At 36.8% G+C, this 22,157-nt stretch overlaps 1 pseudogene; it reads right to left on the minus strand.

Annotated features, from left to right (window-relative positions):
- Positions 1–3,107: 3,107 nt before the first annotated feature.
- Positions 3,108–21,589, minus strand: LOC121265671 (annotated as a pseudogene).
- Between the last annotated feature and the right edge of the window lie 568 nt (positions 21,590–22,157).

Raw genomic sequence — 22,157 nt, forward strand, 5'->3', positions numbered from 1 at the left:
AAGAAGATGAATCAACTGAAGTGTCTAGTGAGGATGAGGGCGACTGGTCCAGCAAAACCGATAGTGAATGAATTTCAAATATGAATTTCTGTAAGTAATATTAACATATAAATATCTTTAACGTTTGTTTGAATAATAATTTGTTACAATTTCAAATAGATATGGCTCCCAAATGCAAAGTAACATGTGTGTCATCCCCATCCATTATTGACTCCCCATGTGGTTCAACCTGTCATCAATAGTGAGGCAACATCACCAGGCTCAGAACAAGGTATTTTATCAAATTAGATATCATATTTTATGCTCAATTTAAGTTATATATCTATAAAATAAATTAATTTAATTAAAAAGTTATGCTTTAATTGCTGTATATATAGCTATTGTAAATAAGCGTCGAGGTAGAGGCACTACGAGGGGTGTCTGCAAAGAGAAATTAAGGAAAGTTGGTAAAATCAAGGTTGATATTTCTGATGATCACACCGGTGGCTCCGGAGATTCGGCAGCGTGACTTGCTTCTTATGTTGGTACACTTACTCGCACGTATACACCGATTGCTACATTCTCTTGGTCTAAAGTTCCTCAAGATGTGAAAGACCACATAAAAAACCGTTGTTTGGTAATAACCTACATCTCAAGTAACTAAGTATATAACATATTACTTTCAAGTTACTTTGCATTTATAGTAATTGTTTATAATTTTCGAAATGATGAGTTTGAGCTTAATTTTGGCCGAAGAGAGGATCGATTAATGGTTGAGGAACTGATATCGAATGCATTTCGGAGGTACAAAGGTTGATGTCATGCACATTATAAGAAGTTCAGTACTACAATAGAGGCGCGCCAAAATCCATTCCAAAATATTCCACCAAACGAATGGGAGAAAGTTTGTGATATGTTTGAAGATTCTGCTTATCAGGTAATATCGCTGCTTTCTTTTTTTAATAATATATCACAGATGTATTAAACATATAGACTAATATTTTTTTCTTTTAGCTACAGAGTACTGTGAACAAAGCAAATAGATCAAACTTAAAGATAAACCATCATGCAGGTTCTCGATCTTTTCATCGTTTGTCTAACAAAATGGTAAGTTATTTTAGTACCTGTTAAATATTAACATATAATACACATTTTCTGATTTAAGTTCTAATATAGATTTTCCTTTTGCAGAAAGAAGAATGTCCCGCTGACTATGATTTGACCCAATTATATGCTAAAACACATAAAAATCGTGATGGTGTTTGGGTAAGTCATGAAGCAAAGGCAAATTATGTAAGTTTAAGTTTTTTTAATTTCATTGTCACATAATATTTTTGTTACTTATACTAACTTTAATGTTTTTGTTTTTGTAGGACAAGATGATATCTCTTAAGGAAACTGTTGCAGATTCATCTGATGCATCATCTGTCAACGATGCTCAGATCATTTCTCAAGTTCTTGGATCACGTTCTGGATATTTGAAGGGTTTAGGACATTGCATAAAACCATCCTCCTCATCATCATCATCATATTCTCGAGCCAAATCGAATGACGACAAGACTAAGGAATTGGAGGAAGCAGCACTTGAGATAGAACAATTGAGGTCCGAGAAAAAAGAGTTGCTGACCCGATTAGATCAAGCAGCGGATTTGAAGGCGAGATTAAAAGAGAGGATGCAGTTGAATAACCAAAAAATGTTTAAACAATTCCAGTCAATGATGTCCCAAAACTCTTTGCCACCACCATAGTCTTCAAATTTATCTTTTCTTTAATTGCATTTATATTATAAAGTTTGCACTACTTTGAAAAATTGATGTTTGAATTACAATGTGTAATATTAGTATAATATTTTTAATTAAATTGTGATCTGTATGATTAATATAGTTCGAACGGTAAATAACCAGCTCGAACGGTAAATTACCATTAACACATTTGAACCAAAACAGACCCATTCGAACAAAAACTAACCCATTCGAACGACAAACGAGATATACGGACGTTCGAACAATAAATTATTTGTTCGAAGAACATTTATGTGCAAAACCCCGTTCGAACGAATATAATTTCTAAAAATAAAATTTCTGTTTGAACAGACATAAGTTTTGTTCGAACACAAGTCGTTTGAAAAATTTATTAGTTAGAACGTATAAAATCTATTCGAACACCAAGTTCGTTCGAACAGAATCAAATATGGACATTAGTTCGAATGAATATTTCATATTGTTCGAATGGACGTCTCCGTTCAGACGGATAAATATTCCATTCGAACAATATATTGAGACGAAATCGGGTCGTCTAAAAAATAAATTATCCGTTCGAACGGTTTCGACTGGATCCGCCCAATTTCGTCTCTGAAAATAATTTTTTGAGACGAAATTCAAAAAACTTTTGAGATGGTCTTTTTGAGACAAATTTGAGATGAAATTTTTTCGTCTCCAAATCTAATTTGGGACGAAAATTGTGTTTTTTGAGACAATTTTTTGTCTAAAAAAACACAATCTGTTGTAGTGTTGACGTCTTGCTACTCGTACGTTGTCGAACATGACCAGGTACTATCGCGCTGGCATGGCCTCCCAAATGTACGTTGTTTGGCGCCATGCAATTAGAAGGCAAAGCTGTTGTGAAATGTTATGAAAAACATACACTAACGATACCAAATAAAGTAAAAGCAACACAATCAAGAACACGACACACAATATACGTGGTTCGACAAATTGCCTACGACCACAGAGCTACAGAAATCTTATTAACCAGAGGAGATTACAATCACTCAATCTCAACTCACACTCTTTAGGTCGTTTTTGCTTTCCCACACAATATGCACTCACTAAACAATTGTTCTCTCTCAAAATATGCTCGAGGCCTTCCAACACAAGTCTAATATGATATATTTATATTGAGTGGTGTTGGAAACCTAATTTGGCAAAAACTGCGTACTTCGCTTGAGCGGAGTGTCGAGCGCGACTCGAGCAAATAGCCAAATGAACATTGGCTCGAGCGGAGTGTCGAGCTGGACTCGAGCGAACTCTCAGACTTGATCTTTGCTCGAGCCAACTATCGAGCCAACTTTCAGCAAACACTTTTTTAGCTCCAAAACCTGTCTCCACATATATCCCAACAAAAGCATTTTAGTTGTTGCTTAGTATGGCAGTCGCATGCTCCTGTACCACTTTCCAAGCCATTATAACGTGTCTTTCCTCTACCAGAGTTGCACCAACTGCAAACTGTATTACATACACATCTTCAAGTACGGTACGAGTCATGTAAACACGACCTGATGCGTTAATGGACTCCAATAACTTCTTGTTAATCTCATTTGCAGTGGTGGTCTTTTCTTTTAGTAACTTTGGACCATTATCACCCACCTTGCCATTTTGATATGCCCTTTACCCATTGTTAATGGCAGATTAATCCTGAAACAAATCATGGCAAAATTTCTGGGGACCACAATCTTGAACCTCTTGTCCATTGCTACAAACCCTTCAAAAAGTTTGGCCATTTTAACATGACTTCTCATGAAGTTCCTCTAGTTAGCCGCTCCATATTACTCAATAATGATCTCCCAGCTGCAGGTCGTTTATCTACTACAGAAGCTGCATGTCGTCTTGCATTAAATCATAAGTCTGGGCATGGATGATACTGCACATATTTCATGGATTTCATTTCTTGAATATTCTTTTGATAATTCTATAGATATTTGCCCATTGTTAGAGAATTACCATTTGTGGTAAATAAGTAGTTAGTTTGTTACGCTTGAGATGTATATATATTTGTTGGTTGTACAGTGCTACCGTATCAAAATATAAGAGGAATATTCAAGCATTCTCCATCTCATTCGTGTGAAATAGCTCTCTACCCTCTTTGATTTCTAATACCTAATATGGTATCCAGAGCCTCGAGAGCACCATCCATGGAGGATTCTCCCGATAGTTCAGACGATTCCTCATCTTCCATGCATCTCTCTGTTCATTCCAACAAACCCTCAAACACCCACAGTGCCACGAACACCATCCGTTATCTAAACCTCACAGACCCTAACAAACCATTTTGCTTAGACAACGGCGACAACCATGCTGTGATTTTAGTCATGGATTTCCTCACCAATGACAACTATATTACCTGGTTGTGTGCGATGAGGAGGGCTCTTCGTGCGAAGAACAAGTTGGGGTTTATTTCCGGCTCACTTCCTCAATCCACTAACCCTAATGATCATCTTCTTGATCTATGGAACCGCTGCAACGATATGGTAGTCTCATGGCTACAAAATTCCATTTGCCCTTCCGTCATATCCATCATCGCTTTCGTTGATGATGCCCGTGAGATCTGGCTTGATCTTAAGGATCGATTTGCTCATCAGAACGGCTTGTGAATCTACCAGCTCAAGAAGAACTTAGCTAGCCTTCACCATGAATCTAACACTGTAAGTATTTATTATGGCAAGCTAAAAACTCTTTGGGATGAATTTTTTATTTATGATCCTATCCCTGTTTGCACTTGTGGCTTAATGAAAACATTATCCGATCGTTATCAACGTGATTGCGTATTTCAATTTTTGATGGGCTTGCACCATAATTATTCTCTTGTTCGGGATCAATTATGCTGCTCGACCCATTACCCCCACTCACCAAAGTCTTCTCCCTAATTCAACAACAGGAATGCCATTACGAGATGGCATCCACCAACCCTTCCTCTAACTCCTTGGCCTTTGCAGTCAGAAAACCCTGCCCAAACCCTACTAAAGCTCCCCCTCAATCCAAACCCAAGAAAGACAGAGCATATTGTACTTATTGTAAAATCACTGGCCACACCCTTGATACCTGTTTCTAAGCCGAAAATGCTGAGCCACCAATATGTTCCCACTGTAACATGTTTGGACACACGATGAAAAAATGCTATAAGCTTCATGGCTACCCACCTAGCCATAGATTGTTCAATAACACCCACGGCTCATCTGCTCTTGTTGCTCAATCTGCTTTTGAACCAGAAACTAATAGTGATGCTCAAGTGGGTCTCACTAAGACTCAGTATTGGCAACTTCTGGCTTTACTTCAACCTCGGGAGCTTTCCACTGTTGTTCAGCCTTCTGCTAATAAGATTCAGTCCAATTTTCCTTCTACATCGACTCCTCACATCTTTGGTATATCACTTTGTTTATCTACCAGCACACAATCCACTTTATCCACTACAAACATTCCTTGGATCATTGATACAGGCGCAACAGACCACATGGTCTGCTGCCCCTCTCTGCTCACCTCCATCACAACCTCTATCTCTCACTCAGTTAGGCTCCCAAATGGAATTAATGTTCCTGTCACACACACTGACATTATTCAATTGTCATCTTCCATTTCTCTTAACAATGTTTTGTGTGTTCTCTCTTTTAAATTTAATCTGATCTCAACCAAGAAATTGGCTGCTTCACTCATCTGCTGTCTCGTGTTCTTTCCTGATTTTTGTCTCATACAGGACCTTCTCTCATGGACAACGATTGAGAAGGGTGAAGTGAGTGATGGACTTTATTACTTGCTTAATACTGTTGTTTCTCCATCTGCTCTGGCCTCAACACTTTCAAAATTCAATAAAACTCCACCAACAACTTGTGTTTCCCATTCTCATACTGTTACTGACCTATGGCATTGTCGCCTAGGCTATCTTTCATTTTCAGTTTTAAATATGATTGCAAATCCTATTGTAAAAGAACACATTAGTATCATAAATACAAAGCCATGTTATGTTTGTCCACTTGCAAAATTTCATAGACTTCCTTTTCCTCATAGCAAACATAAAACAACCAGACCTTTTGAAATTGTGCATTGTGACCTCTAAGGACCAAATTCAGTCCCTGCCTATGATGGTTCTAATTATTTTCTTACCATAGTTGATGACTTTACTAGAAGCACTTAGCTCTATCTTCTTTGCACTAAAGCTGAAGCCAGAAAAAGCATAGAATCTTTTGCCAATTTAATTGAAAATCAATTTGATTTCAAAATCAAAATTCCAAAAAGTGACAATGGCAAAGAATTTTTTATGCACAATTTTTTCAACGGCAAAGGTATTATTCATCACACTAGTTGTGTTGCCATACCCCAACAAAATGAGGTTGTGGAACGAAAGCATCAACACATTCTCAGTGTAGCTCGAGCTTTAAAATTCCAAGCTAGTCTTCCTCTTGAATTTTGGAACGACTATGTTTTAACAGCCACATACCTCATCAATAGGACTCCTAAAAATAAAACCCCTTTTGAACTTCTTTTTAACTGTCCACCTTCATATTCTCATTTAAGAGATTTTGGTTAACTATGTATTGTCTCCACCTTACATAATGGTAGGAAGAAATTTGACCCTCGAGGTCGCATGTGCATTTTTCTAGGGTACCCTTTTGGTACTAAAGGTTACAAACTCCTTGATCTTGAATCAAGAACCACCTTCATATCTCAGGATGTCATATTCCATAAATCCACATTTCCTTTCCAACATTTACCTCATCCCTCATCCAACCCCTCTCCCACACTTGTTTTTACTAAGTCCTTACCTATTTCACTTGAATTTCCCACCAATCTGCTGAATTTCAACCCTATCACACCTCAACATCCTGCCCCTTCCATCCAAATCTCAGCCCCATCTCAAATTCCAGCCACATCTCAAAATCAAACCACCCCTCAAACCTAATCTACACCTTCCAACTTTGTCTCCCCTTCTTTCCAATTTCCTTCCCCCTCCTCACATATGCCTAACCCCCTTCTCCACCATCTAACCCCCCTCTCCGCAGGTCCACCAGAGTTAGAAAAGCTCCACAGTATTTTCAAGAGTTCCATTGCAGCCAGAGCTCACTTCCAGCCACTTCTTAGTTGTTGTCCAAGTCTAACATTGGAAATTCTTGTTCTCTTGCTCATTTTTTAACTTACCTGAAATTTTTCCCTTCATTTACTACTTTTTCTACTTCTATTTCAACCATCTCTGATCCCACTACTTATAAACAGGTTGTGAAACACCTTGGTTGGTGTAAAGCCATGGAAGCTGAACTCTTAGCCTTAGAACAAAACCAAACTTGGATCATCACTGATTTGCCTCTTGGGAAAGAGGCTATTGACTGTAAGTATGTCTACAAGACCAAGTTTAATGATGATGGGTCTATGGAAAGGTTGAAAGCACGACTTGTTGCAAAGGGGTTTACACAACAAGAAAGTGTAGACTATACCGAAACATTTTCCCCCATAGCCAAGCTTGTTACCGTGAGGATTTTGCTCTCCATTGCTGCTGTCAAGGGCTGGTTCCTTTTTCAATTTGACGTCAATAATGCATTTCTCCATAGAGATTTGGATGAGGAGATTTATATGTTTAAACCACCCGGTTACACCAAAGGGAGCCCCAACCAAGTATGCAAGCTTCTCAAAAGCCTTTATGGCCTTAAACAAGCTTCACGACAATGGTACTCTAAATTTTCCTCCTCACTTATTGCTTTTGGATTCCAACAATCTAAAGCTGATTACAGTCTTTACTAAACTAGATGGAACTTCTTTCATTGCACTTCTAGTTTATGTAGACGATATTATTATTGCTGGAAATTGTTCATCTTCCATTGCCTCCCTTAAATGCTTCCTTAACACTCAATTTAAGCTTAAAGACCCTGGTTGTTTGCGCTATTTTCTTGGCTTGGAAGTTGCAAGATCTTCCAAGGGCATTCACTTGTGACAAAGAAAGTATGCTTTGGATGTTTTGGCTGATTCAGGGACACTTGGCAGCAAGCCTCTTAAGCTTCCTCTTGAGTAGAATTTCAAACTTAGAAAGAATTCTGGTGTTCCCCTATCAGACCCAAGTACTTATAGACGGCTTATTGGTCGATTATTGTACATCACAATCACTAGGCCTGATATATGCTATGCAGTCTGATGAGAACCAAGATGGGCCTAGTTTGAAAGATCCTTTGCAGCAAGGAGATCAAGGAGACAATGATGCAATCCACTTGGGATGAGTTTAGCAAGATCCCAACATTCATGATGGGCTTGAAGGATGAAGATCCAGTTTTCATTCATTTGATAAGCTATAGAAGAGGGCAACAATATAACTTAAAAGCTTTGGGCACTTGAAGGCTTTCAACTTGTTTGATTCATTTAAAGGACTTATTTTATTATTTTAGAATAATTGAATTTATTATGGGAAGAGCCTAATGGGGGCCTATGCAAGGGCATGTTGGGAAAGTTATTATTTTATTGAACTAGGGTTAGGGTTTTACTGTAGCAAGTACTGTAGCGCGCAACAGTAGCTGCATCATTGTTCATCAGGGGCATTTTTGGGAAAAGTGGCATTATTTTGGCTAGGGTTTTAATTAGATTTGGTTTAAATACTTTATGTTGCCTCATTTTAAGAAGTTTATGAAATTTGATGAATTTATTGATTGTGAGTTGAGTTTTACTCCTCTTGTTCTGAATTGAACTTTTGAACTTATCAAAGATAAATCACAACCTTTGTGGCATTCCTCATTGTAATCTGGGTTCTTGGGATGGGTTCTTCAACGAATCTAGATTTTAATATAATCTAGGTTCTTGAAACGAGTTCTCATCGGGTCTAGATTTTCCATCCATTGACTTGATTTTGGCTTTCTTGGAGAGTTTTCAAATTGACTGTGGGTTCAAGGGATTTCATTCCCCCGGGTTCATATCATTTGGTATTTAGAGCAAGGTTTCCAATCAGGTCTAATTCTATCTTTTAATTTCTTGTATCCATAAATTTAATTCTAGGGCTACATTGTTCTAGGGTTGCAAAAAAAAAAAAAAAAAATTACGATAACAAAAAGTAGGCTGCCGAAATTCTTAGGGTTTTGGGTTTGGCTGAAATTTGCATCATCTAGGGTTTCAAATTTCTAGAGTTTAATGCATCTCTAAGTTTGTCAATTGCTTGGAGTGCCGTTCCATTGATTTTCTTTTATTTCTTTATCAATTTTTGTGTGCTTGATTTTCACAATTGAGTATTGCTGTTTGTAATTGAATTAGAGAAAAAGAAAAGTAAAGAAAGGAAAAGAAAAGAAAAGAAAAGAAAAGAAAGGAAAGGAAAAGAAAAGAAAAGAAAAGAAAAGAAAATTCGAAAAGAAAAGAAAAAAAAAGGTAGCATATTCAAAGGTTGCTACATAGTTGCAACAAAGAGAAAAGAAAAACATTTGTTAATTTAGTTTTATCATCAAAGGGGCTGAATACATATTTGTAGTTGGTATCTTATTTTATAATTACTCTTTCCCTCATATAAATTCCTTGAGTCTCGTGTCATTTTATTCCTTCCTTGTTTCTTGTTTCTTGGATCTATATTACTGGTTGGAATAATACAAGGTTGTATATTGTCTTGATTCACATGTCATTTTTTTTTCATTCCTTTCGTTTTTCTCTTGTTCTTGTTTCTTGGACCTAATTACTAGTTGGGATAAAACATGGTTGCTTTGTCTTGATTTAGTTGAACTAGTTCTTAAAGAACTTGAGCGATAAAACTATTGAGGTAAAAAGCAAGAGTGTATGAGACTATTATCGAGAAAAAGCCAATTAAGTGTGAAACACGAGTGGAGTGCCATTATTTGAGTGTAAACACGTAAGGGAGTGTGTGAGGTTTTCCACTAACATTCTTTTGTGCAACACTTTACAATGTCTCACCGGAGTGGTTCTTCATCAAAGGGGATGGTAGATAACTCATTTTTTGTGTTGCAATCCATGGAATAACAATTTGAACGGTTAAACTTGGTGTTGGGTGAAGTGAGAGATAAGATAGATCATCAAGATGCGGTAATTAGAAATTTACAGGTCATGAGAGATATGAAACGAAGTGAGTCTAATGTTGAAAATGGGTATGAGAAAGAAGAGTGGTGATTCTCTTGCTACAACGCGTGCACTCAATACACAAAATTGAGATAGATGATACAAAGCAGCAGAGGGAGAACATTTTTCATAATAGATGCCACATCAACAACAATGTATGTAGTATGCTTATTGATTTGAGGAGTTGTATTAATTTGGCTAGCACTACTTTAGTTGAGAAATTGAATTTACCTACCTTGAAACACCCTAGACCATACATGTTGCAGTGGTTGAGTGATTGTGGGGAGGTTAGGGTAAATAAGCAAGTGCTAGTTTCTTTTTCAATTGAGAAATACCAGAATATGGTCCTTTGTGATATAGTGCCTATGTATGCTGGCCATATTTTGTTGGAGAAACCGTGGTAGTATGATAGGAAGGTGATTCATGATGGGTTAAGGAACATGTACAATTTCGAAAATGATGGAAAAACAATCAAACTTGCTCCTTTAACTCCAACATAGGTCCATGGGGACCAATTGAAATTCAAAAGTGAGGTTTCTCAAAAAAGAAAGAATGAAAATAAGAGTGATCAAAAAAGAAAAAGTGAGAGTAAGAGTGATAAAAAAGGAAATAGTGAAAATGAGATTGTTCGAAAAAGAAAGAGTGAAAGTGAGAGTGATCAAAAAGGGAAAAGTGAAAAAGAGATTGAGCTAAAAAGCAAGAGTGAAAGTGAGATTGAGAAAAAAAGAAATAGTGAGGCTGAAAAGGAGAGAGAGAGAAAAATGAGAGAGAAAGAGGGTGAGGCTGAGGCTGAGACCTCAAGAGAAAGAGAGAATGAGTTGAAAAATAATTGTCTGGTCGAGAGTTCAAAGAAAGATGAAGGAAAAGAGAGTGATAGAAAAAAAGAGAGTGAAAAGCAAAAAGAGAGTGAAAGGAAAAAAGAGAGTGAAAAAGAAAAAGAGTGTGGAAAGAAAAGAGAGAGTGAAGAAAGTGAGAGAAAAACAAAGAGAAAAGTGAGTTTTTATGTTAAGGCGATTCTTAATACTAATGAACTTGACGTATCTTTGCCTAGTGTTGTTTTCTCTTTGTTGCAGGGATATGAGGTCGTGTTTCCTAGGGGTGTACTTAGTGGATTGCCACCTATTAGAGAGATAGAGCACTATATTGATTTTGTGAGAGGTGCGACAATTCCTAACCGACCTTTCTTTGAAGAACATAAGTCCTTGACACACATGAAAGGACAAGGTAAGTTGCTGACTAGAATGCATGTTAAGTGGGAGGACTGTATTAATACTTTTCCTCATGTACTCAAATACACACAAGGTATGGTAAATTTATTGGTTGATGCTTTAGCGAGAAGGTATGTCCTTGTCTTCATTTTAGATGCAAAATTATTGAGACTTGAATATGATAAGGAATTGCATACTAATGATGATGACTTTGCTAGTGTGTATGGAACATGTGAGAAAACATCGTTTGGTAAGTTCTATAAACTAGATTGGTACTTGTTTAGAGATAATAGATTTTGTATGCCTACTAGTTTTATGTGTAAGTTGCTTGTGTGAGATAGACATGGTGGTTTGTTAGGTAACCTTGGTGTAAAGAAGACTTTTGTTGTGTTACATGAACGTTTATGGGAATATCATTTGCCATTCAATGACGTGTTGCATGAATGTTTGTTGAAGTATCATTTGTCATTCATTGATGTTTTGCATGAACGTTTGTGGGAGTATCATTTGCCATTCAATGACGTGTTGCATGAACGTTTGTGGAAGTATCATTTATTATTCATTGATGTATTGCATGAACGTTTGTGGGAGTATCATTTGCCATTCATTGAAGTGTTATATGAACATTTGTGGAAGTATTATTTGTCATTGATTCACGTGTTGCATGAACGTTTGTGGGAGTATTGCTTGCCATTCATTGAGTTTGCATATAATTGGAGTTGTTATTTTGGTGCAAGGAAAGCTTTAGGTGTGTTTCATGAACGTTTGTGTGAGTATCATTTGCCATACAATGACTTGTTGGATGAGCATTTACGGGAGTATCATTTGTGTTTTATTGAGTTTGCATATAATTGGAGTGGTCATTTTAGTGTGAGGAAAGCTTTAGATATGTTTCATGAATATTTGTGGGAGTATTGTTTACCATTCAATGAGTTTACATATAATTGGAGTTATCATGCAACTACACAATTTTCACCTTTTGAAATTGTTTATAAACTTAATCCATTTACTCTTTTAGATTTAACACCTTTACCTGTTGATGACAGGAGTAGCTCGGATGGACTTTTCCAAATTCTTGAACAAATTAAAGAAAATGCATATCTAATGGATCTTCCAGGTAAGTATCCTCTTTCTGCTATTTTCAATGCTACTAACCATTTTTCCTTTGATCCAGGTGGAGATTCGAGGTTGAATCCTTTTGAGGAGAGGGGGAATGATGGGAATCAAGATGAGCCTAGTTTTAAAGATCCTTTGCAGCAAGGAGATCAAGGAGACAATGATGCAATCCACTTGGGACGAGTTTAGCAAGATCCCAATATTCATGATGGGCTTGAAGGATGAAGATCCAGTTTTCATTCATTTGATAAGCTATAGAAGAGGGCAACAACATGACTTAAAAGTTTTGGGCACTTGAAAGCTTTCAACTTGTTTGATTCATTTAAATGACTTATTTTATTATTTTAGAATAATTGAGTTTATTATGGGAAGAACCTAACGGGGGCCTATGCAAGGGCATGTTGGGAAAGTTATTATTTTATTGAACTAGGGTTAGGGTTTTACTGTAGCAAGTATTGTAGCGAGCAACAGTAGCCGCATCACTGTTCATCAGGGGCATTTTTGGGAAAAGTGGCATTATTTTGGCTAGGGTTTTAATTAGATTTGGTTTAAATAGTCTATGTTGCCTCATTTTAAGAAATTTATGAAATTTGATGAATTTATTGATTGTGAGTTGAGTTTTACTTCTCTTGTTCTTAATTGAACTTTTGAACTTATCAAAGATAAATCACAACCTTTGTGGCGTTCCTCCTTGTAATCTGGGTTCTTGAGATGGGTTCTTCAACAGGTCTAGATTTTAATATAATCTAGGTTCTTGAAACGAGTTCTCATCGGGTTTAGATTTTTCATCCATTGACTTGATTTTAGCTTTCTTGGGGAGTTTTCAAATTGACTGTGGGCTTAAGGGATTTCATTCCCCCGGGTTCACTCCTTTTGTTCTTAATTGAACTTTTAAACTTATCAAAGATAAATCACAACTTTTGTGGCGTTTCTCCTTGTAATCTGGGTTCTTGAGATGGGTTCTTCAACGGGTCTAGATTTTAATATAATCTAGGTTCTTGAAACGAGTTCTCATCGGGTCTAGATTTTTCATCCATTGACTTGATTTTGGCTTTCTTGGAGAGTTTTCAAATTGACTGTGGGTTCAAGGGATTTCATTCCCCCGGGTTCATATCACAGTCCAGCTTCTAAGTCAATTTATGAGTCATCCAACAACATCACACTTGGCCACAGCACATAAGATTCTCCAATATATCAAAGCTGCTCCTGGTCAAGGCATATTGCTCTCATCTTCTTCTCAACTTTAACTTAGAGCATATTGTGACTCAGATTGGGCCTCATGTCTTGACACACGTCGTAGTGTCACTGGTTATTGTGTATTTCTTGGAGCCTCTCTTTTTTTTTGGAAGTCAAAGAAACAATCTATGGTTTCTCATTCCTCAGCTGAAGCTGAGTATCGCTCTATGGCCTCCACATGTTCTAAAATTACTTGGCTCAAATATCTTCTCAATGATCTTCGGATTAATCATTCAGAGCCAGTATTACTTTACTATGACAACCAAGCGGCTCTTCATATCATTGCCAATCCAGTTTTTCACGAAACAACAAAGCACATCAAGTTGGATTGTCACCACTGCCCATATTGCCTCAAACAGCCAACTGACTGACATTTTTACCAAAGCCTTGCCCTCATATTTTCTTCAATTACATCTGTCCAAGATGGGAATAGTTAATCTCTATTCTCCATCTTATGGGGGGCTATTACAGAATTATGATCTCCCAACTGCAGGTCATTTATCTACTACAGAAGCTGTATGTCGTCTTGCATTAAATCATAAGTCTAGGCATGGATGATACTGCACATATTTCATGTATTTCATTTCTCGAATATTCTTTTAATTATTTTGTAGATATTTTCCCATTGTTAGAGAATTACCATTTGTGGTAAATTAGCAGTTAGTTTGTTGCGCTCGAGATGTATATATATTTGTTGGTTGTGCTACAGTATCAAAATACAAGAGGAATATTCAAGCATTCTCCATTTCCTTCGTGTGAAATAGCTCTCTGCCCTCTTTGATTTCTAATACCTAATACTCCATAGCTTCTAAGCACGAACCATAACTTTAAGGCTCAGAATCTTCGGCTTAGAGTTATCTGCTAGTCTTTATAGTCGATCACTTGGTTCGAATCAAAGGCTTTATTTATCAAGAACTCGGGGTATGTTGATAGTGATTTTATCAAGGCGCTCGGATCTTTTACCCAAAGGCAGCGACAATCTAAAGAGGTGAAAAGCCATTTATGTGCATTGAGACTGAGTGAGATTACACCTTCAACGCCATCCATGAAATGCCGAAACTCAAAACAAATGCAAGCACTTCCGGCATAAGCAGCGTCAACGTGGACCCAAAGGCCATAATCTTTTGCCACATCACATAATGACTCTAATGGATCAATGGCAGTCGTTGATGTTGTCCCCACATTGGCACATAGGTGCAATGGGACCAGACCTGCTTCCATATCTGCACGAATGGCTGATCGTAGGAGTCTGGTGAGTGGTGAGAGCGCAAATGATGTGGACTTAGTGGTCTTGATGGCTCTGAAATTCTTTGGGTGGATTCCTGCTATTTGTGCCGCTTTTTGGAGTGCGCTATGTGTTTGGTCAGACCCATAAACTACCAACTTTTCCATATTTTGTCCCCCAACTCGGCGAAGCATTTGATCCCTGGCAGCGACCATTGTGCACAAAATGGCCTCATAAGTAGTCCCTTGTATCACTCCACCTCCATTGCCCGAAAATAGAAAAGATTTAGGCAGGTTGAGCATCTCTCCAAGCCAATCCATGACTATCGTCTCCAGTTCAGTCGCAACTAGGGATGATATCCAGTTGAACCCAACCACATTGAATCCAGTGCAAAGCATCTCACCGAGAAACCCTGCTATGCTACTTGTGCATTGGAAGTAGGCAAAGAAGTTAGGGCTTTGCGAATGCGTTATGCCAGGAATAATATGTCTTTCACGTATTGGAGAATGGTTTCGATGCAGGGGCGGACCTACGATAGCCCCCACAAAATTTTTAAAAAATATGCTTTAGTATATAGTTTTTTTCAAAGATATCCTAATATAAAGATAATTTGTCTCGCCAAAGCATTTTCAAAAATCTCATTTAGTACTTAGTTGTCTAGGTTTCTTTTAGTTTTTTAATAATTTTTTCCTAATTACACCTATTTTTTGCCATTAATAAAATCTCATATTCTCAATTTTTTTTTTTACATCTTATAGGAGGCAATAAAATATCTTGGTCTCTTTTTATAAGCTATTTGGTAAATTTACAATCACATTTTTTTCTATTTATTTACACTTTCCTTTTTAAGTCTTCCACTAGCTAGCTTGTTTGGATTAGTTTTGCTAGTAAGTATGTAACACCTCGTATTTTAGTGTATTTTTATTGAAGAATTTTTTTTTAATAATTCAAAAATTTATTCTCTTGTTTTAAAATTTTCGGATTTTTTTAATGGATTTAATTTTTATGATTTTTAATTTGTAAAAAATTAATTTGTTATGTTTTCTTAATATTTATTATTGTGATGCATTTAAATTATTCTTTATTTTAAATTAATTGATTGTTGGATTTAATTATTTTATCTTCATTTTATCATTACGTTTAAATTATTTTATTTGACTTACTGTTTTGAAATTATTTTCGTTGGATCATTTTTTTTTGGACTCAAGATGTGAGAATTGGACCTCATTTCTTTCCCTCTATGTTTCCTTTTCCTTTTTCTTTTTCTTTTCCTTCTCTTTTTTCTTTCTTCTTCTTTTCTTTTTCTTCTCTCCTCTCTCCCTCTCCCGCGCGCGCTGCTTCCCCTCTCTCCCGTGCGATTTTCTTCTCCTCCACCTAGCCACCGCCGCGCGCCGCCTTGCACCTCACCGCCCAGCCCATCGTCTTCCCCTCCCTCCGGGGACTACCCCCCTCCAGTTTCAGCCTCCCTCGCGCTGCCGTTAGCTACCACGATCTCCTCAAAGCCGCGGCCTTCTCTTCGCTCCAGCGCCGCCATCGCGCCACCTCCGGCCACCATCTCTTCACCACTTCATCTTCGACCTCCTAGCAACCTAACCCACCCATTCCCATCTCCGATCCGTCACCGGTGAAGCTCCACCCTCCACATTTCCGTTTTGGGCATTTTTATCCTAAAACCGCCTCCTACACCGCCACCCATGGCAAACCACTACCACCACTAGTTTCACCGACATCTCTAAGCCCTACTCTATCAATTTCGGGTTTTGGTTTGCCCCCGTTCAAAAGTGGGTTTCTGAGACCCACGGCCACAGTGCATTTTGCACTGTTCTGTTGTTGTGTCGCCACCTTTTTGCACCTCCGTGACCTTTCAAAAATTATATTATAGCATTGTAAGTATTTTTCTAAATAACTTTCATGATTTAAATGTATTTTTATTCTAACTCATTTTACTGTGAACTGGTTGGTTATGCAGGACTGAATCCGAGGAGTAAGGGGTCGGTTGGATTGGATTATGGAGTTGTTTGTGTGATTGGTTTATGATGTGAGATTTATTGACGGTTTCAGATTTAAATATTGGTGTTTTGAGTTTTGACGTTGGTTACGGTGGATATTGATGATTTTAGAAAGTGATGATATATTTTGGGATTATGAGGGTTTTAAGTTTTGAGGAATTAAAATAGATTATTTTAGAAGCTTAGGCTTACATATCGAAATCCGTAAATGATTGAAAACTTACGGAAATTACGTGATTATTTTTATAGGTAACGATTTATAGTCGACTCGACATTTTTGAGGAAAATTCTGGAAAAGCTAAGTCGTCCAGGTAAGCGGGGTTCCTATGCTAGATTTGCATAAAAATAAATGAACTGAGGTTGGTTTGTAAAAATGTGCATGTTGTTTTAAAAAGAAAAAGTGAAAAACCACCTCAGTATATGTTTTGCATTCACTCATGAGATACGTATGAAAGAGAAAAGAAATGTTTTTGACATGAAATATGTAGGCATGGGCAATATTTGACAAGTTTCTGAAATATACAAAAGAGCGAATATGATATCATTAAGATTTTTGTGCATGTGGTATGAAATGATTTGGATATGTTTTTGATCAAATGGAAATGATATGAATATGTTTCGCACGTGTTTTGATATGATATGGATGTGATAAAACTTTGGCATACTTATCTGTTCTGAATCTGATTCTGAATATGGTTCTGATATGATGATACTGGTTCACGTGATATGGTTGATATCAACATGATATGATATGATATGAGTGCACCCACTCATATGGTTCTTTTTACGTGTTCTTTTTATGTGTTTTGATATGATATGGTTCTTTTTACGTGTTCTTTCCTGTGTGCACACTCGGGATTCCAAGATTGAAAAATGGAAAGTTCACCATATGATACTGCCTGGTTTGGCCACCGGGGATAGCACAACCCTACCACGGGGGTTAAACATGGTATATGATATGATACGATATGACATGATATGATAAGATGAAGATGTTCAGTTATGTTATGCCAAAACGTTTTTGAATATGAAACTGATATTTAAATATGAACAGTTGGTTTTTGAATATGAAAATGGTTTTTGAATACCAAAAAAATGTCTTTGATTATGAAACGGATCTTTGAATATGAACAGTTGGTTGTCGAATATGAAAATGGTCTTTGAATATAGAAAGTGTCTTTAAATATGAACAATTAATTTTTTTGAGTTTAAAAAGTCTGAAAAGTCGCTCTGATTTTCTAATAACACGCTTATGAGATCTGCATATAAAAATGAAATGTTTTATTTCTGCATACGGAATTTTCTAAAAAGGCTCATGTTTACATACTAGTATATGCTCTCTACTTACTGAGTTGTTGATAACTCACCCCCTCTTATCTCCAATATTTTCAGATGATTTTTGGATATTTCAGCAGAGGATAAGGACCATGAAGAATTGGGTGAGATGACTTAAGAATAGTGGATTGAGAATAGAAAACTTTCGATGAATATTGGTGATTTTTGATAATTATATTGTTGAAATGTGAGTTTAAGTGACATGTAGAGAAATTGGTAATTTTGGGGGTTATTGTATCGAGGATTTTATATACACGTATGTGTGGTTAATTAAATTTGAAGTGTTTACGTTGGATTTGGAGCTTTTAGAAGAATATTAGCAATGTTGGAGTTGATTTTCAGGTAATTTGAGCTAACTCTCCGGACCCTCGGGGACGGGGCGTTACAAAGTACATAGATACTACCATCAAGTTAACAATTAGGAGCAAATGCAACAAATCTCGCATAACTATTTCTATCTATATTATAGAGACTTTACAATATTCAATCTTAGATTCAACAAAAAAAATTTATCTTTGTTTACTTAGTTTTTATCATTTGCTTCAAAAAATCTTTCATGACTATTTCTATCTTAATTTTTATCTTTCACTTGAGTCCAATGGAGCTCAAGTAAGAGGTTTAAATGGGTGACTTTAATAATTTAGTTTGTCCCTAGATAACAACCTTATATAGTTAATATTAAATGTCGGTAACACACTTTACTGCCTTAAATGTTGGTTATTGTTGTCCCCTACATACGATACACTTTGCTAATCGCCCCCCATGCACCAAATCCTAGTTCCGCCCATGTTTCGATGGGTTCTGGATCACGTGGGGTGGACTTTGGCAAGTGTTTTTGGAGATATTCTGGTTCAACTTGGCTTAGGACTGGATATTTCTCGATATCTACATATATAGTAATCGGCTAGGAAGTCTACGATCATGTGGCGCCCTTGTCGCCTAAACTCCTCAGGATCTAGTGGGTTTGTGTTATTGGAAGAAGTGTAATTTAGTTCATGGTCAAAATTTAGGCCATAAATCTTTGGTACAGCAGGTAGCTATGAGAAAGAAATAGTTGTGGCTTCTTTGGTTTTCCAGTACTACTACGACGACTTGCTGAGGATGAAATGATATAGGAACGAAGAGCTTATATATATATATATAGTACTGGACATGAAGCCTCTTGAGAAATGAAATTCATGTGGTGAATCCATGCAAGTTAGATCGATCGCCTTGTTTTAATACTTGGTACTCATGCAGCTACGAATTGAATTATCTCATTCATGTAATTATCTGGTTTGATTTGTGGTCTAGTACCGTGCAATCTATGGTTGTGTGCATGGACATTAACTGCACGGGGCCGGGACCTGCAAATTTGTTCTTTTCAATAACGTGCATGAATCATGCATGTGCATTTTTTTCTTGGAGAATATCTTGCTAATCATCACATGATCATCATCAAGTGATATTTTTATAATTGATCCGTGAGTAAATGACATTAAATCTTGTGCAGCAATAACGAAGTTGTGATCTACTACTTGAATCTTTCCAGCTTCCTTCTAATTTCCTTCCCTGCCTCCATTTTTCTTTTGTTTTCCCGGCCTGCAAATGTTGTACTTAACGTCTGAGTAATAAACTCAGCTCGTCTTTTTGTCATCAAATTTAGGGAGAAAACTGAAAAGATCTGAGAACTGTTTTGATAAGTAGTTCTATTTTATGCGTGCATGCAGTTCCTACTTGAATAATAATCAACTTCGATCTTTTTCTAGCTAGCTGGTTGAAGCAAAAAACAAAAAAAAAGAAAAACTTCTTTAATTTTTATGTTTGGTAATGAAAACGTCTTGACAGTTCACCGTATACGTTAATATTGCTTGAATTAAGAGTTGATTTATTTTCAGGAGCACGTGAAAATGAAGGATATATCATTATCATATGTAATTACAATTAATTTTGACAAACGACCGAAAGAGTTTGTTGTCCGTATCAAGTTGATATTTTCGATTCCTTGTAAAGGTTTGCATAACGTGCATTCCCAGACAAATGGCACTACAAGAAAAAGGGTAGTTCCAGCGATTTTTATAGCGTTGCAAGAAGAGTTGCCGCAGTAGATCACTTTTTGCAGCGTGTTTTTTTATCGCCGCATATTTTCGCTGAGACAGCCGATTTAGTAGGAAGTGGGCCCCTTATTGACATTTGCTGCAGCGAATATAAGTCTTTTTGCAGCGATTTATTTCGCCAGAAAAAGAAAAAACCTATTGCAGCGCTCAAAGTCGCCGAAGTAGATCTGGGCACCAAATCTCTAAAAATCTTTTATTTTTCCCCCAGATTTCTTTCCTTCTCCACTTCTCTCTGTTCTTTCCCGTTCCGTCTCCATTTGCCTTTCCAAGAGATCATCTTAACTCCACCCATGTCCCCGAACGATTTCATCTTCATTTTCATGCAACCACCCATGGGTACGTAGATAGGGACATTATTAATACTATAACAAAAATTATTTTCTTTAAAGAAAATTTCCACCTCAAAAAATTTGTTTTTATCACAAAAATTAAAAAAAAAAAATAATGTTTGAAAGCATATATTTACGTACAAAACATTACAATTGGAGCCAGGAGTAGGTCGTCTCCAAAGGGGTCAAACGTCTGAATGTCGATCTTCTAATAATTCAATATTTTCAATTTCCTTTAATATATTACATATATTTAATTATATTTTATAGAGCAATGCTACGTACAGCCCACAAATGGGGACTGCATGTACAAGTCTACTCAATTTTGTCTTTAAATTTTTTTAAAATTACAATAATATCCTTATTAAAATGATATTTTTTCTCATTTAATGAAATGTTTGCACATGCAGTCTCTAATGCAAATAGAATTTCTCTATTTTATATGCATATATAGATCAAGTGTAAAGCTGCTAAGCTTTAAACCTTCCAATATTTAAAGGTTGATACATCAATCTCCTATTATTTTTTGAAAAAAATGAGATATACCCAGGGATGGAACTAGAATTTGGTGCATGGAGAGCGATTAGCAAAGTTTATCGTATATAGAGATGAATAGTAACCAACATTTAAGGTAGCAAAGTGGGTCATCAACATTTAATATTAACCATATAAAGTAGTTATCTAGGGACACTACAACAAAAATTAATTTTTGTGAAGGTTGGAAATTGTGAACAGTGCCCAAACTGTCACAAAAAGTATTTTCTGTGACAGTTTGTGGAAACCGTCACTGAAGGTTACTAAGAAATTGCATTACATTCGGACGTATACATATTGTTAGAACATTCCCTGGACATTCGAACGTGGGGTCTATTTACGTGCAAACGTGAAAATTTTTGGCGCCAACATTCAAACGTTATTGATTATCAGGTGTGAACGTTAATTGATTTAATATTAAAGTTGGATATTTCAAATTAAAAAATATTGAGAATTGAAATTAAAAAACAATAGATATATTAAATAATAATATTGTTCATTACATATGATAAAAATAAAGTACAAAATATTCAAAACGTGTTGGTTACATATTTATTAAAATTGTCAGTTAATGCGTTGACCTTTGTGTTTAGGATATCTATCCGATGGAGAACATCGACGACAAAATCTCCAAGACACTGTTCTACTGACTTGATCTTTCGGTCGATGTGCACAGTAATATCTGAGACCATCACATCAACACAAGCAGCCCGCGCATCTCCCATAGATGTACCCGTCGGCGGCTAATTAGTACTCACAATACCAGGCTCAGACTGGGTTGGAGGAACAAGATCTGGTACGTGGCCAGACTGACTTCAAGCATGCCCCTTCTCCTGTCCAATGTTCTGATGGTGTGTGGTAATGTCGATGGGGCTCATCTGGTTTGTCCTCCACTTCACCATAAGTTGCACACTCTGAGCAAGTAATAGCTTGGTAATGAGGACTCCATATGGGAGGTTGTCTGTGGAGATGACGCTCACCTCATAACGGATCCTCTCAAAAATATGAAGTGGCTAGTTGATGGGGTCTCCACGTACCACTTGTATAAGGAACTGTACGCATTTTCGGCTAAATGTGGCTTTATGTCCCATAAGATCCACATTTGTTGTAACAATAAGATGCAACATGCAGAAAAAATGGAGGAATGGTACCTAGCTGAAGGAGTTGTTCCTATCAATCCAGTCTTGGTCAGTCCCAGTGAGGATGTAGAAATCCTCATCTTAGTCACCTTCTCCTCATCAGTAGAAATCCTCATCTCGGTCGCCTCCTCCTCATTCAAAGCTTTCAATCTCT

The sequence above is a fragment of the Juglans microcarpa x Juglans regia genome, chromosome 5D (assembly GCF_004785595.1).
Source record: "Juglans microcarpa x Juglans regia isolate MS1-56 chromosome 5D, Jm3101_v1.0, whole genome shotgun sequence".
In the NCBI taxonomy this organism is placed as follows: Eukaryota; Viridiplantae; Streptophyta; class Magnoliopsida; order Fagales; family Juglandaceae; genus Juglans; species Juglans microcarpa x Juglans regia.